At 38.9% G+C, this 13,769-nt stretch overlaps 1 protein-coding gene across 1 annotated transcript in view; it reads right to left on the reverse strand.

The window, feature by feature from the left end:
- The window catches only part of LOC122801532 (interleukin-1 receptor type 1-like), a 1,281,849-nt gene extending 1,271,298 nt beyond the window's left edge, over positions 1-10,551 (reverse strand). The window contains exon 1 of the mRNA XM_044070952.1: positions 10,504-10,551. The gene's annotated coding sequence lies outside the window, so the exon portion shown is untranslated. The remainder of the gene's footprint in view (positions 1-10,503) is intronic.
- Between the last annotated feature and the right edge of the window lie 3,218 nt (positions 10,552-13,769).

The raw sequence follows: 13,769 nt of genomic DNA on the forward strand, positions 1-13,769 counted from the left end.
TGGGACACCGCTCGTGACCGGCTTAGAGTCTGACATGGCACCAGCAACTCTAACCCTGTGTGTTCTGTCCTTGAGCCAGTTTGCAATCCATCTTGTGACATATGGGTTTACATCTAAGCTGGTGAGCTTTTCTATGATGCCCGAGTGGGGTATTGTGTCGAACGCTTTTGCTAGGTCAAGGTAGGCTGTGTGAACTGCCTTATCCTCATCAATGGCCTTAGTGACTGTTTCAAAAAAGTCGACCAAGTTCAAGAGGCAGGATCTGCCCTTGACAAAGCCAAATTGGGTAGGATCCAGTGTCTGTAGGTCCCCAATGTCTTTACTTATGAGTTCCATTATGATCCTCTCCATAGCTTTGCAGACAAGGCTCTTCAAGCTTATGGGGCGGCAATTTCCAGGGTCCATAGAAGCACCGCCTTTGTGGAGTGGGACCACAGTTGCCGTACGCCATTCTTTGGGTACGTATCCTGTAGTAAGGCTAAGATTAAACAGCAGCCTTATGTGTGGGTTTAGTTCCTCATTGAGTTCGTGTAGCACACAGCCGGGGACACTGTCCAGTCCCATTGATGCTGTGTTTTTTGCTTTAGAGAGAGCAGCTCTCACCTGGGCATCTGAGATGTTTGGGAGGCTAGACTCTGGTGGGATAGATATTTCTCCTTGGGGGGGGGGGGGGAGAAATTTGCACTGAACCTGTCTGCCAGTATGTTGGCAATGTCTGTGGGTTCAGTGATTTTTTTTATCATTTTGGACTAATTCTGAGCATATCTGGGAGTTTCCACCCAGGTTTCTAACATAGCTAAAGAAGGCTTTATGATTGTCTTTTGTGTCATTAGCGATTTTTCTATCAAAGTTGGCCTTGGATGATTTTATGAGTGATCGTAGCTTTTTGCTAGTATTGATCAGAGATGCCTTCCCTTTTAGGGATTTTGCTCTGTCATGTAGTAGCTTTCTCCTCTTGTTGTAGAGTTTGTTTATGGCTGGAGTCCACCACACCGGGCGCCTGCCTTTGGTGGAAAGGGTCTTGATTTTATTAGGGATTGCTTGATCCATACATTCCTGGAGGTGCTCGTAGAAGGCATTTGTAAGGGTTTCAGCAGCGTGGGTTGTGGTTTCCACTGGCTTGGGGGCCTTGAAGGATACCACTCCAGTCTTAAGAAGTGTGAAGTTTGCTTTTGAGAAGTTCTTCACTGTGGTCTTTTTTGCTGGGGGTGGGGGTGGGATGTGGATCTCCAGTGAGATTAATTTATGGTCTGATCTCACCAATGAGGGATATACTTCCGGTGTGGAGCATTTTGTCCCCATGTTTGTGATGATCAGGTCTAGTATATTTTCTCCTCTTGTGGGAATGGTGACTAGTTGTTCCATTTGAGTTTATGAACTCAAGGAACCTTTGGGCTAGGGTGTTGGGGCTTGAGTAATGTTCCCAGTCTATGTTTGGGTAGTTGAAGTCACCCAATATGATGGTGTTTGGAGAGACATTCATACTCTCCAGTGTCTTCAGGAAGGCTGTGTGGGTTTCCTGAGTTTGAGAAGGTGGCCTGTAGCATGTTACAAACTGTAGGGCAGTTTTACCTATGGTTAATTGCACCTGGATGGTCTCCGATGCTTCGTCCGTTGCCACTAACCTGGAGGTGTGGGTATCCTTTATGAATATGGATACTCCCTCTCCTTTTGTGGTTCGGTCCGGATTTTGGGGCCGGAACGCATGATATGAGGTATAACCTGATAGTGCTGGGGTGCTCTCAGGAGCCTTGAACCAGGTTTCAGTCACAGCACAGACATCGATGTTCTCCATACTGAGGAGGGCTTCGAGGGCGTGCATCTTGAGGTTTAGACTTCTGGCATTGAGCAGTATTACCCTTAGTTTTTCTCCATTTTTGTTTTCTAGGGCGGTAGGTTTATCATTTGAGCCTTGCCTAAAAGGCACTATGGGGTGGCAAGAGCCTTTGCCAATATCCGGAAGCCAAGGGTGACAGGTGCAAGCCATCCCTTGCGAAGCAGCGTGGCTTGTCAAGCATGTCATCCCAGGCAGACAGACATTGGATCCCCTTAGAATGACACCAGTAATTAAGCCAATTATTAAAGCTGATCATTTTGTCTCTGTATTGTGGCATCATTCTTGGTGAGGGTAGGATACTGCTCAGGGTCAGGGTCATACCGGCCTGGGCTACATAATCTGAGAGCTCCTCTATGTCTCTTTTCATGTAGTCCAGGGAGGTGCGTCTCAGGTCGTTCACACCGGCATGGACAATGACTGAGTCATACTTGTACTTGCTGTGGAGTGACCTGAGTGCTTGTGTTATGTGGCGGATTCTAGCGCCTGACAGGCAGCTTACTGTGATCTTTTCCTTGTTCAGTCTGGTGAGTGGGACGTCAGTGTGTCTGACTATGGAGTCACCTATAACAAGTGTGTCTGGCATTGTGTTTGGCCTTAAGGGCTGTGACTGTTTAGCACACTGACTTTGAGAACTATGTGTTGCATGTCTTATGTCTTGAGGTGGCAGTTGCTTGGGTGTCTGCTTTGGAGGCCTCTGTAGTTTTGGTAGATTTTTGATCAGTGCCTCCGAGTATGTCTTTGTGTGTTTATGTGTTTGTTTTGCGGTTGTGATAGTTCTATGTGAAACTGGGTTTGTGGTGTGCGTGGTTTCCTTCTCCTCCTGTCTGGTCTTGCCAGTCCTGAGTTGAGAGAGCTCAGCCTCCAGTTTGGCTATATAGTTACATCTCTCACATGTATTTGTGTTTTGTGGGAGAAGGAGTGAGTTGTCTGTGTACATGAGGCAATTGTAACATTGCCTCAAGATGCCCAGATTCACCAGCTGAACAGGAGAGGGCGCTAGCAACTGACCCTTCGACATGCTAGAAAAAGTGAAAAAGTTTGCTGTGTAACTGAGTCAGAAGGGACCTATAGGAAATGGGTACTCAAGGGGATTCTAGGCTAATGTAGTACTTTGTTTAGTATACAAGTACTTTACCTATATAAAAATGCTTTAGGAGCAAGTGCTGAGCTTTTGAGATAGAGAATAGACTGTTTAGATTGCAAGTAGAGAAGTTCTAAGGGAAAAATTGAAGAGCAGACTTTACGGAGCCAGAAATAGTTTAACCTTGTTTAACCGGCGCTGCCCGATGGTGCTCTATGGGCAACTCCACGCTAAATCACGCAAAAGCGCGCTAAAGCGGGCTTTATAGCAGGGGGTTGAAAAGAGCTAGGAATTGACCCAAAATGGCCAATAGACTACAAGTTTCTGGCTGGAACCACTGCTCTAGGGACAAATAGGCTGCTCAGTGCTCCCCACTCCCACTGGTGAACAAAGAAGCTTACCTTTATCCAAATAAGGATATGGAATAGCACAGGAACCAAGCCAAAGCCCAGAGATCAGCAAACTCTGAAGACTGGACTATTCTAGTTCAGTAAGGCGGGAAACAAGATTTTTTTTTTTTTTTTTTTTGCAGAAAACAGAGGAAAAACAGACAATAAATGCTATAAATGCTTTTAAACGGCTAGCGCACTTGAGTGTGTTAGCCTACAGGTAAAATTAAGCAACAAATAACTTTTTAAAAGTGCAAAACAGTTAATCAACACAAAAACAGTTTAAATAGAATGCAGAGCTGTATAAACAGGCGAAAATGCAGTCGCTAAGCAGTAAATAATCAAAAAGCCAGAAAAATACTTAAATCAGGAAAAAGTCACTCTTTTGCTCTCTACTGCTTGTAGAACTCTGCAGGACACCACGAGGAGCTGTGCTGAGTTGAATACAAGCGCGCTAAAGCGGGCTTTATTACAGGGGGCTGAAAAGAGCTAGGAATTGACCCAAAATGGCCAACAGACTACAAGTTTCTGGCTGGAACCACTCCTCTAGGGACAAACAGGCCGCTCAGTGCTCCCCACTCCCACTGGTGAACAAAGACGCTTCCTTTTATCCAAATAAGGATATGGAATAGCACAGGAACCAAGACAAAGCCCAGAGGTCAGCAAACTCTGAAGACTGGACTATTCTAGTTCAGTAAGGCGGAAAACAAGATTTTTTTTTTTTTTTTTTGTTTTTTTTGCAGAAAACAGAAGAAAAACAGACAGTAAATGCTATAAATGCTTTTAAACGGCTAGCGCACTTGAGTGTGTTAGCCTACAGGTAAAATTAAGCAACAAATAACTTTTTTAAAAGTGCAAAACAGTTAATCAACACAAAAAACAGTCTAAATAGAATGCAGAGCTGTATAAACTGGCGAAAAAGCAGTCGCTAAGCAGTAAATAATCAAAAAGCCAGAAAAAAATACTTAAATCAGGAAAAAGTCACTCTTTTGCTCTCTGCTGCTTGTAGAACTCTGCAGGACACCACGAGGTGCTGTGCTGAGTTGAATACAAGCGAAAAAGCGCGCTAAAGCGGGCTTTATTACAGAATTACTAAATTCTAAGTGAAATCTTTCCAATACCAGATGGAGGAATGTGGGGTGGCTGCATTCCCTACATAAACATTTTGATTTAAATAAATAAATTATATATATATATATATATATATATATATATATATATATATATATATATATAGGTTAGCACTAGGCTAACTGCCCTTGTGGGCCATCTTTTAAGCCTAGCCAGTTACCTCATGTGAGACTCAAACCCTGCACCTTGTGTCTACAAGGTAAACACCTTAACCATTTTATATATATATATATATATATATATATATATATATATATATATATATATATATATATATATATATATATATATATATATATGCATGTGCATGTGTGCATATGTTTATGCATGATATATATCTACACACACACACACACACATAGATATATATATATATATATATATATATATATATATATATATATATATATATATATATATACATGTACATATAGACATACATCCATGTGTGTGTATTTGAGATATATATATACATATATACATAGGTAGATAGATGTATGTTCAATATGAGAGAGAGAGTTTTCTGTGTCTGGCATGGAGCTCACTGCAATGTTTTTCTTGCAGGTTGTGACAGAGTGGTCAACATTTATATTAAGATTAATGTATCTCCTCTGTATGCATAACATGAACTGACTACTTGCAGAGTCCCTGGGTAATCTGCGCATTTAGGCTGTGTCCCTTGTATACCATACAGGTTCACACACCAGGATATTGTTGTCATCTAATGGTTGGTTTGTAAAGTTACAAATACTTACTGACTTTCATAATTAAGGAGGAAGAGTTCATAGACAAATCTCTGTCAGAAATAACTATGTGGCATCCACTTTTCCAAATATCCAGCACAGCAAAATTAAAGCCACCGGTAAAAGTGTAGGGAATACAGCTACATTGCACTTCTTCATGTGGTATTGGGTATGCCTCACTTAGAATTTGGCTACATGACCCAATTTGAGTGGATCACATCTAATTTAATCACAATAAGATGATACAGTGGAGCTTTTATAGAATTCAAATTTTATAACTTTCTCTATGGAGTGGTGACCTGAGAGTTATTTGCAAGAAGTGTGGGTGCAGAATACCTCCTTACAAGTGGGATAATTAGTTGAGAACCCCACATGAGGCAATCATTTTGAATGCTCCACTTCATTACCAATTGCAATCAAATGGGACTATATTAGTTGGCTGTTTCCAGATATACTATATTCACTGTATCTGCCTGCCAACTTCTTAAATACAGCAGTCTGTTAAGGTGTCTTTTTTTTCCTAGTTCTCAAACTTTCAGCATGTTTTACTATCACTGAAAATAGCATTTTGTTCGCTGTTCTGCAATGATTCACTTGTCAATGAATGTCTGTTTGGAACTTAGCCTGTGTCACATTTAGTGGCAGACATATATAGGCATTATCACCATTTCAATTGTGTAGGTACTGCCACCCATAAAGACATATGATGCAGTGTTTTATTGTGTAGCTATAGATATGAGTGTGCAGTCTGGTATTAGTGTGGATAATTCTAAAGTCCTGACCAATACATGAGTTATTCTGAGCATCTTTGAAATATGTGTTCCTAATATACATGTTTTGCCGTTGCTCATTTCTTAACCACTTCACCTTACTCTGTAGTCCTCTTTGCAACGTGCCCATGCTTGTACTGTGCTGCAAGCATTTCTGTCTGTGGTTTCCTGATCCATACTTCTGATGTGACCTTTTGAATCTCTATTCTAACAAACCATTAGTAGCCCTCTGGACCCACACTAGAGCTGCTTTATTGGTCTGAAAATAACCATAAAAACTTAAAAAGTAAAAAAAAATCATGGACATCCAGAAGCCACGTAGATGAAACACTTGATGTCCTGAAGGGTTCCGTTGCATATATCCCATTAGCCTCTGCTACAGGAGGTTTAAAGTATCACACAGTGAAAATTCTCACTTCTCTGAGTTTGCCTTGTAGTTTTAATGAATGGTTCTAACAGCTGTTGCAGTGTTTGTTGCGTTATTTTGTGGCTATGCTCCTCAGTGCAACTGCACAGATGTTACTACTTATGTCTGCCTTTAACATGTTATCTGAAGGATCAGTGTTTGGATATCCTACTATATCTTCTTCAACAGTTGTTTGCTTTCTCTCCATGTTAGAATTAATTTCATGGTATTACCTTATTGTTGGCATTTTTTGGATATACTACATGGGCTTAAGGAGCATGTCTGAGTAAGATATACTTCACTAATGGCATGTGTGCCTTATATGCCAATATTTATCACCTTGTTTACTTATATGCATATAAATATGCAAGTTTGTTTATATTTTATAAACTTCTTTCCGCACAAAATGTTTTATTTAATGGGGTGCATACAGTGTAAATCTGTGATCTTTGTACATTCTGACTGTCCTGTAACATTCACACACACACTTCAGCTGTTCATTACATTCATTTTATTTGCATACTCTTTTATACTGCTAGCCATGGTGTACACTTGGCATTAAGTTATCTTTCAGTTTTACTGCTCTGTATGTGTGTAGCACATTATACTAGTTTGTTTGTTGAAAAGGACAATCCTACTGGATAGAAAACCCTTTTTCAATGAAGGCCCATGGAGAAAAGCTTCACAAGATACAGAGAGAGAGAAATATATATACATATATATATATATATATATATATATATATATATATATATATATATATATATACATATATATATATATATATATATATATATATATATATATATATATATATATATATATATATACATACACACACAGATCTATTTCAGAAGACCAACTTACCTGAAAATCGAACCCCAGATACCCGAGATGAAGAGACTGTAAAGAGCAGGACACCAAACAGCCAAACAGTGGAAGTTTAACAGGGGAAAAGAGTTGGTTGGCCAACATGGTGGCCTGTGCCCTTTTCCACATTGTAGTGTGATCTTGGAGTTGGTATATTTAAGTAAGGGGAGGTGTGGATGGCTGAAGCCCTCCAGTTGGGTGGGTTGAGTTTAGTGTGGTTTGTTTACATGGTGGTGTTGGACAATTTACCATTTTCCTGGTGTTAGTTTTTGATGTTTTGTATGTTCGGTGTCCTGGTTTGTTTGGTTCTTTCATCTTGGGTATCTGCGCTTCAGTTTTCTGGTAAGTCGATCTACTGAAATAGACATATATTATATATACACACATACATAGTGTAATGAATCAATTGAACATACAATAATGAGAAAAAAACAATAATTGCTGCTGCATAATATTGTAGAAAAACAAAAACATTGACAAGATACTTTTACACAATATCCATGCGGCAACCAGTGTCACACAGCTGACCTGCCCTTTTACAAAAGGTCTAGGTTGATCAGACAAACATAATCTGGCCTAAACTGTACATTAGTTGGAAACCATGGCTGATAGCAGCATAGCCAAGATATTTCTCTTTGGGTGTTAAAGCCCTCTACACCCTCCAAGCAGAACTACTCACCTGTGTAACCCTCCCTCCTGTGTAATATAATCAGCTATGAGGTCACCCCATCTCACGTGATGGTAAAACTCTCTTACAATTTCCACTGTCATCTGTGTTTTCTAGCTGATACATAATTAAATCTGGATTACATTTGGATAATCAGCCAGCTCCCATTTATCTATATGTACCATTGGCTTAGCACAGCCTTCATTATATCCATAGACTCTCCATATCTTTTATAGCTGGTTACACTTGTACAGAGAAACTCAGGTATGTTAGAAACATACATATAGGAGGAGCAGACAAAGTGTAGTATTTATGTATTTACTACTTGTTCACTGGGTAAGTGGACCGGTCTACTGACCCCTTTCAGCCACAACCTGAGTTCAAAGAGCAGAAAATACATCATTGTCTTTCAATAAGCAATATTATATACAAAATCAGACCATAATAGTAGGACTGAATGAAGATAGGGTAAGATGAAAAAGATCTAATTATAGTGCATTCAGAAAAGAAAAAATACACAAAATGCAAACTAAGATATACATAAAATACACTGCAGTCATACATAAAAATGCATAAACCCCTGTGCGCTTGTGAAATATATGTGTATAAGATGCCACATTAAGAAGCTGAAATAAGTTTCTTAAATGTATTCAGTTATTCATGACATGAGACGGTAATTATCTAACCATTCGCCTGGTGAGCAGCTGCAGGTAGATTCAGTTAAAAGATGCCCTTTAAGTGCATCTTTGAAGCTTTTAAGGGTTTCTGGATTTTTGATGACTGTAGGCAGGTGGGTCCAGGTAGCTGATCACAGTCTAGAGACGGCTCACTTGTAAAACATTAGTGTATTCACAGCCATCAGTCTTTTTTAAATGTATTGCCTAGTTCTGTGCTTCCTGTGCTAGGAAAAAAAAACATCCGTTTATTTTCCAGCATGACACAGGAGAAATGTAAGTAAGTCCTAAATATGTGACCTTGATAGACTTTATAAAATGCAGAATGCCTACGCTGAGGCTGAAGCCCCATCTGACCATTATTTTATCTATTTTGTCCCTAGAAATACCTTCAGGTAGTTCAACAGTATGCAGTTCACAGGTCCTTTCCTTATCCTGCCATCTGGCTGCCAGATGGCATAGAAAACTGATCTTCCATTATAATTACAATGCAATCAATTTCTAAAAGATCCCAGCTCAGAGTGATTCTGAGAGACATGTTTGGGATGACATAAAAACAGTGACAAGTCTATTAATTAAAAGTCAGTAAAAATGCTATTAAATGACATATCTATAAAATATTTATCTTGAGTCTGATTTTTCTAAAAGAATAAACAGTGTACAAGTATTTTGTTAAATATGGATCTATAATTTACCTGACAAAGTGTTTTGTTAATGCAGTGTGAGAACAGAACACGTAATGTGGCACTTAAAAGTGTTGATGACACTGCAGATGTTTTCTGCCTCTCTGTACTCTTTAGATCTCAGAATGTATAAAAAGAGACACAGCCTCATAATACAGACACCTCAGAACTATGAACAGTTTTTCTTAATGACTTAATACTTCATTTGCACATGACCCAATTTGGCAAATTTTGACGTGCTGTTAACTTGTTTTATATCATTTCTCTTTGCATACAATCATATTACATGCCAAGCAGGTGCATTTCTCACCATACGACTGCTGCAGTCTTTCACACCTTAGTCAGGAGCACTGCACCCTGCCTGATCTACTTATGCGTATACAAACTGCCTGCTGGGCAGTCTCACCTTCTACTCATATATACAATGCAGAGAAGTTTCCTTTTCTTATTACATTCATTCACCTAAAGAATAAAATAAGAGTTGCACAAAAGAAAAACCATCAGCAGTTGCACTGACACATAACCTGTAAAACTAGATATTCAGGTGCATACATTTCAAGGTGGTAATATATAATGCTCTGCCATGATATGCTGTAATTAAGAAATCCTGACCTGTGCAAGGAATAACTCAGCTCAGAAAATTTATGTCCTCTTAAGTTCATGCTGTGAACCTGAACAGCTTTAGCTACAGTTCAGGGCAGAAATTCTCCCTGTCCCTCTCCTCACAAATACACAGGAGAATCATTTAATCTTTCAAGCAGTGAGAAGTTATAGAGCTGGTGTCAGTAAATTTTGGTTCAGCAAAATTCCTTTCATTGAATCCAGTTCAACAATGAACTTTAACATTCTGTTACATTTAATGTATTCATTAGGATATTCAGTGAATAGTGCAAGCTTAGTTAAGCTGACACAGACTACCTAAAACTTCCAAAATGCCTTGCAACCTTGTTAGTTACTGAAATTATCTGCATGTAACACATTTCTGAAAATGAATGCTGTGCAACAATTCAACAAACATTAACAAAAAACAGAATAGCACACAGTTTATCTGAGAATTTTCAAGTTGTTTTCACTTATGTGCTTCAAAGAATGCACCATTTCTTCCACTTTTCAGTATGTTAATAAACATATATAAAAAGCAGTTAAATTACATCAGATCACATGAGCACATGAGCACATAAAAGAAGGCAGATGTGAGGAAAAGCAATGATATTTTGTCAGTCTGCTCCAACTCTTAACAATAGTATCCTACCTTGAAACTTGACAAGTTGAATTCTCAAACACTGTCCTTTGCCCTTTGCATACCAATAAGGAAGTGTTGTAATTTTCTTAAGTAGGCTATCTGCTTTAATGAAAAAAAAAACCTCCTACTGCTCTACTTACGTTGCAGAATAAGGTTCATATTTTGGAACTTCCAACCTTTCATCATTACTTATGCAAAATAGGAGACATAATAGCATTCTAGTATGACCATTTCAAAAATAACCATGTATGCACAATCTATTTACTTTTAGCCACAGAACTGAAAGTTTAATATGGGCCAATTGCTTGCTTATTTACTACTAGCACAACTTCATTTTGAACAACAACGTTCAGTAACATCCCTGTGACCTTGAAATAAAAGAAGCTGTGAGCAGGGTTGTTATAGTTTAAAATAAAAAAATCTAAAACTGATTTTTTTTAATTTCGACATATTTATTAAGCTTAGTTTATTGGCTTTGAATAATTAAATTACAAGAACTTAATATCATACTTTAGAATTCTTGGCTTACAAGTCCTTGCTACTTTTTGTCTACATTCTAGAAATGACAACATCACTTCTGATTAGTTTTTATGAATGGAGGCTGCAGCTGTCTTAATCATCCCAGAGTCTATAAATCTATGGAAACTGAAGTGGGTGCTTGGTACTACAGATGCAAAGAAGACTTTTGACATTTTCATGAAAATTCAAAAAAATTTCTTTGCAACAGCTGAAAGTGCCAGACTTTGTGCAATTTCACCTTTAGCAGCATATAATGACCGCCCCCAGCAATAAGTATGCAAAGCAGTTATTAAACTAAATTATCTTGTATTTAGCATTTTATCTAATTGTATGAGCTACCTGGCACCAAATTTGTAGATACAGAGCTGCTAGTATCTAGAAAAATTGCACAGATATTCAATACTCTCTATTATATATTTAAGTATGAAGCATTCCATCTCCTGCTGGCACTTAATACACTCATGAGTCCGCAATAGGGCAACACTATGCTTCTCTACTTCCCTAACAGGGAACGCACAGAACACTTGACTTATAAATAGTGTCAGAGGTGTAATTCAGTAATGAGCTGGTGGTCTATCAAAGTTTCTGTATTCCCAGATCATGCACAGGATGCCCAGCATTACTGGTACATACATCACAAGCACACACACACACACACACACACACACACACACACACACACACACACACACACACACATGTTTATGTGTGTGTGTGTGTGTGTGTGTGTGTGTGTGTGTGTGTGTATATATATATATATATATATATATATATATATATATATATATATATATATATATATATACACACACACACACACACACACACACATATATATATATATATATATATATATGTAGACATGATGAAATGACAAACAATCAAATGCACTAATGCTTGAATACCAAGTAATCAAACATTATTGATTGAAATGGCAATTTCTAGGGCAGAAGAACAACTGATCAAAAAATGAAAGAAAACATTTTCCTTCTCTGATCAGACAAATATACCACCACTATATTCAGACATAATTTGTCTGAATATTGGTAGTGTTATAGAATGGATTTTTCTAATCTAAGATATAGGTAAGGGTTAGAGTTTGGGGTAGGGTTAGGGTTAGCATGCATTGGTAAGGTGGGCAGGAGGCATTGTACTTTCTGTAACATAATCACCACTACATAAAACACAAGGACACATACACATACAGCACCTGTGTACAGCACTAAATCTAATATCACATACAGGAGCACACATGCATGGCAGTGAGTTTAATAGCACATACAGCAGAACACATGTACAGCAGTGACTTTAATCCCACATGCAGCAGAACTCATGCACAGCAGCAAGTTTAATACCACATATAGCAGCACACATGCACAGCGATGAGTTTAATAGCACATACAGCAAAACACTTGCACAGTAGTGACTTTAATCCCACATACAGCAGAAGTCATGCACAGCAGCGAGTCTAATACCACATACAGCAGCACACATGCACAGCTTTGAGTCTAATACCACATACAGCAGCAGCACATATGTGCAGCTTTGAGTCTAATACCACATACAGCGGCACACATGCACAGCAGTGAGTCTAATACCACATAGAGCAGCACACATGCATAACACTATGTCTAATACCACATAGAGCAGCACATGATGCACAGCAGTGAGTCTAATACCACATAGAGCAGTACACATGCACAACAGTGAGTCTAAGACCACATTGAGCATTACCATGCATAGCACTAAGACTTATATCACATACAGTAGCACACATGCACAGCAGTCTATTACCACATAGAGCAGCACACATGCATAGCACTAAGTCTAATACCACATACAGCAGCACACATGTAAAGCAGTGAGTCTAATACCACATACAATAACATGCATGTAAAGCAGTAAGTCTAATACCACATAGAACAGTACACGTGCATAGCACTAAATCTAATACTACATACAGCAGCACACATGCACAGCAGTGAGTTTAATACCACATACAGCAAAACACGTGCACAGCAGTGGGTCATACAGCAGAAAACATGCACAGTAGTGAGTATAATACCACATACAGCAGCACACATGCACAACACTAAGTCTAATACCACATACAGCAGCACACATGCACAGCAATGAGTCTAATGCCACATACAGCAGCACATGTGCACAGCACTAATTCTAATACCACATGCAGCAGCAGCACACATGCACAGCAGTGAGTCTAATACCACATAAAGCAGCACATGTGCATAACACTAAATCTAATATCCCATACACCAGTACACATGCACAGCAATGAGTCTAATGCCACATACAGCAGCACACATGCACATCACTAAGTCTAATACCACATACAGTAGCACATGTGCACAACACTAAAACTCATACCAGATATAGCAGCACACATGCACAGCACTGATTCTAATACCATATACAGCAGCACATGTGCACAACACTAAATCTAATACCACATACAGCAGTGCACATGCACACCACTAATTCTAATACAATATATAGCAACATATATGCACAGCAGTGAGTCTAATACTACTTAGAGCTGCACCTATGCACATAACTTAGTCTAATACCACATAAAACAGCACACATGCACAGCAGTGGGTCTAATACCACTTGCAGCACCACACATGCACAGCAGTGAGTCTAATACCTCATAGAGCAGCACATATGCACACCTCCGAGTCTAAAACCACATACAGCAGCACTAATGCACAACACTAAAGCTATTATCTTATCTA

This window comes from Protopterus annectens, chromosome 5.part0, assembly GCF_019279795.1.
Source record: "Protopterus annectens isolate FY-2018-M chromosome 5.part0, PAN1.0, whole genome shotgun sequence".
Lineage (NCBI taxonomy): Eukaryota > Metazoa > Chordata > Ceratodontiformes > Protopteridae > Protopterus > Protopterus annectens.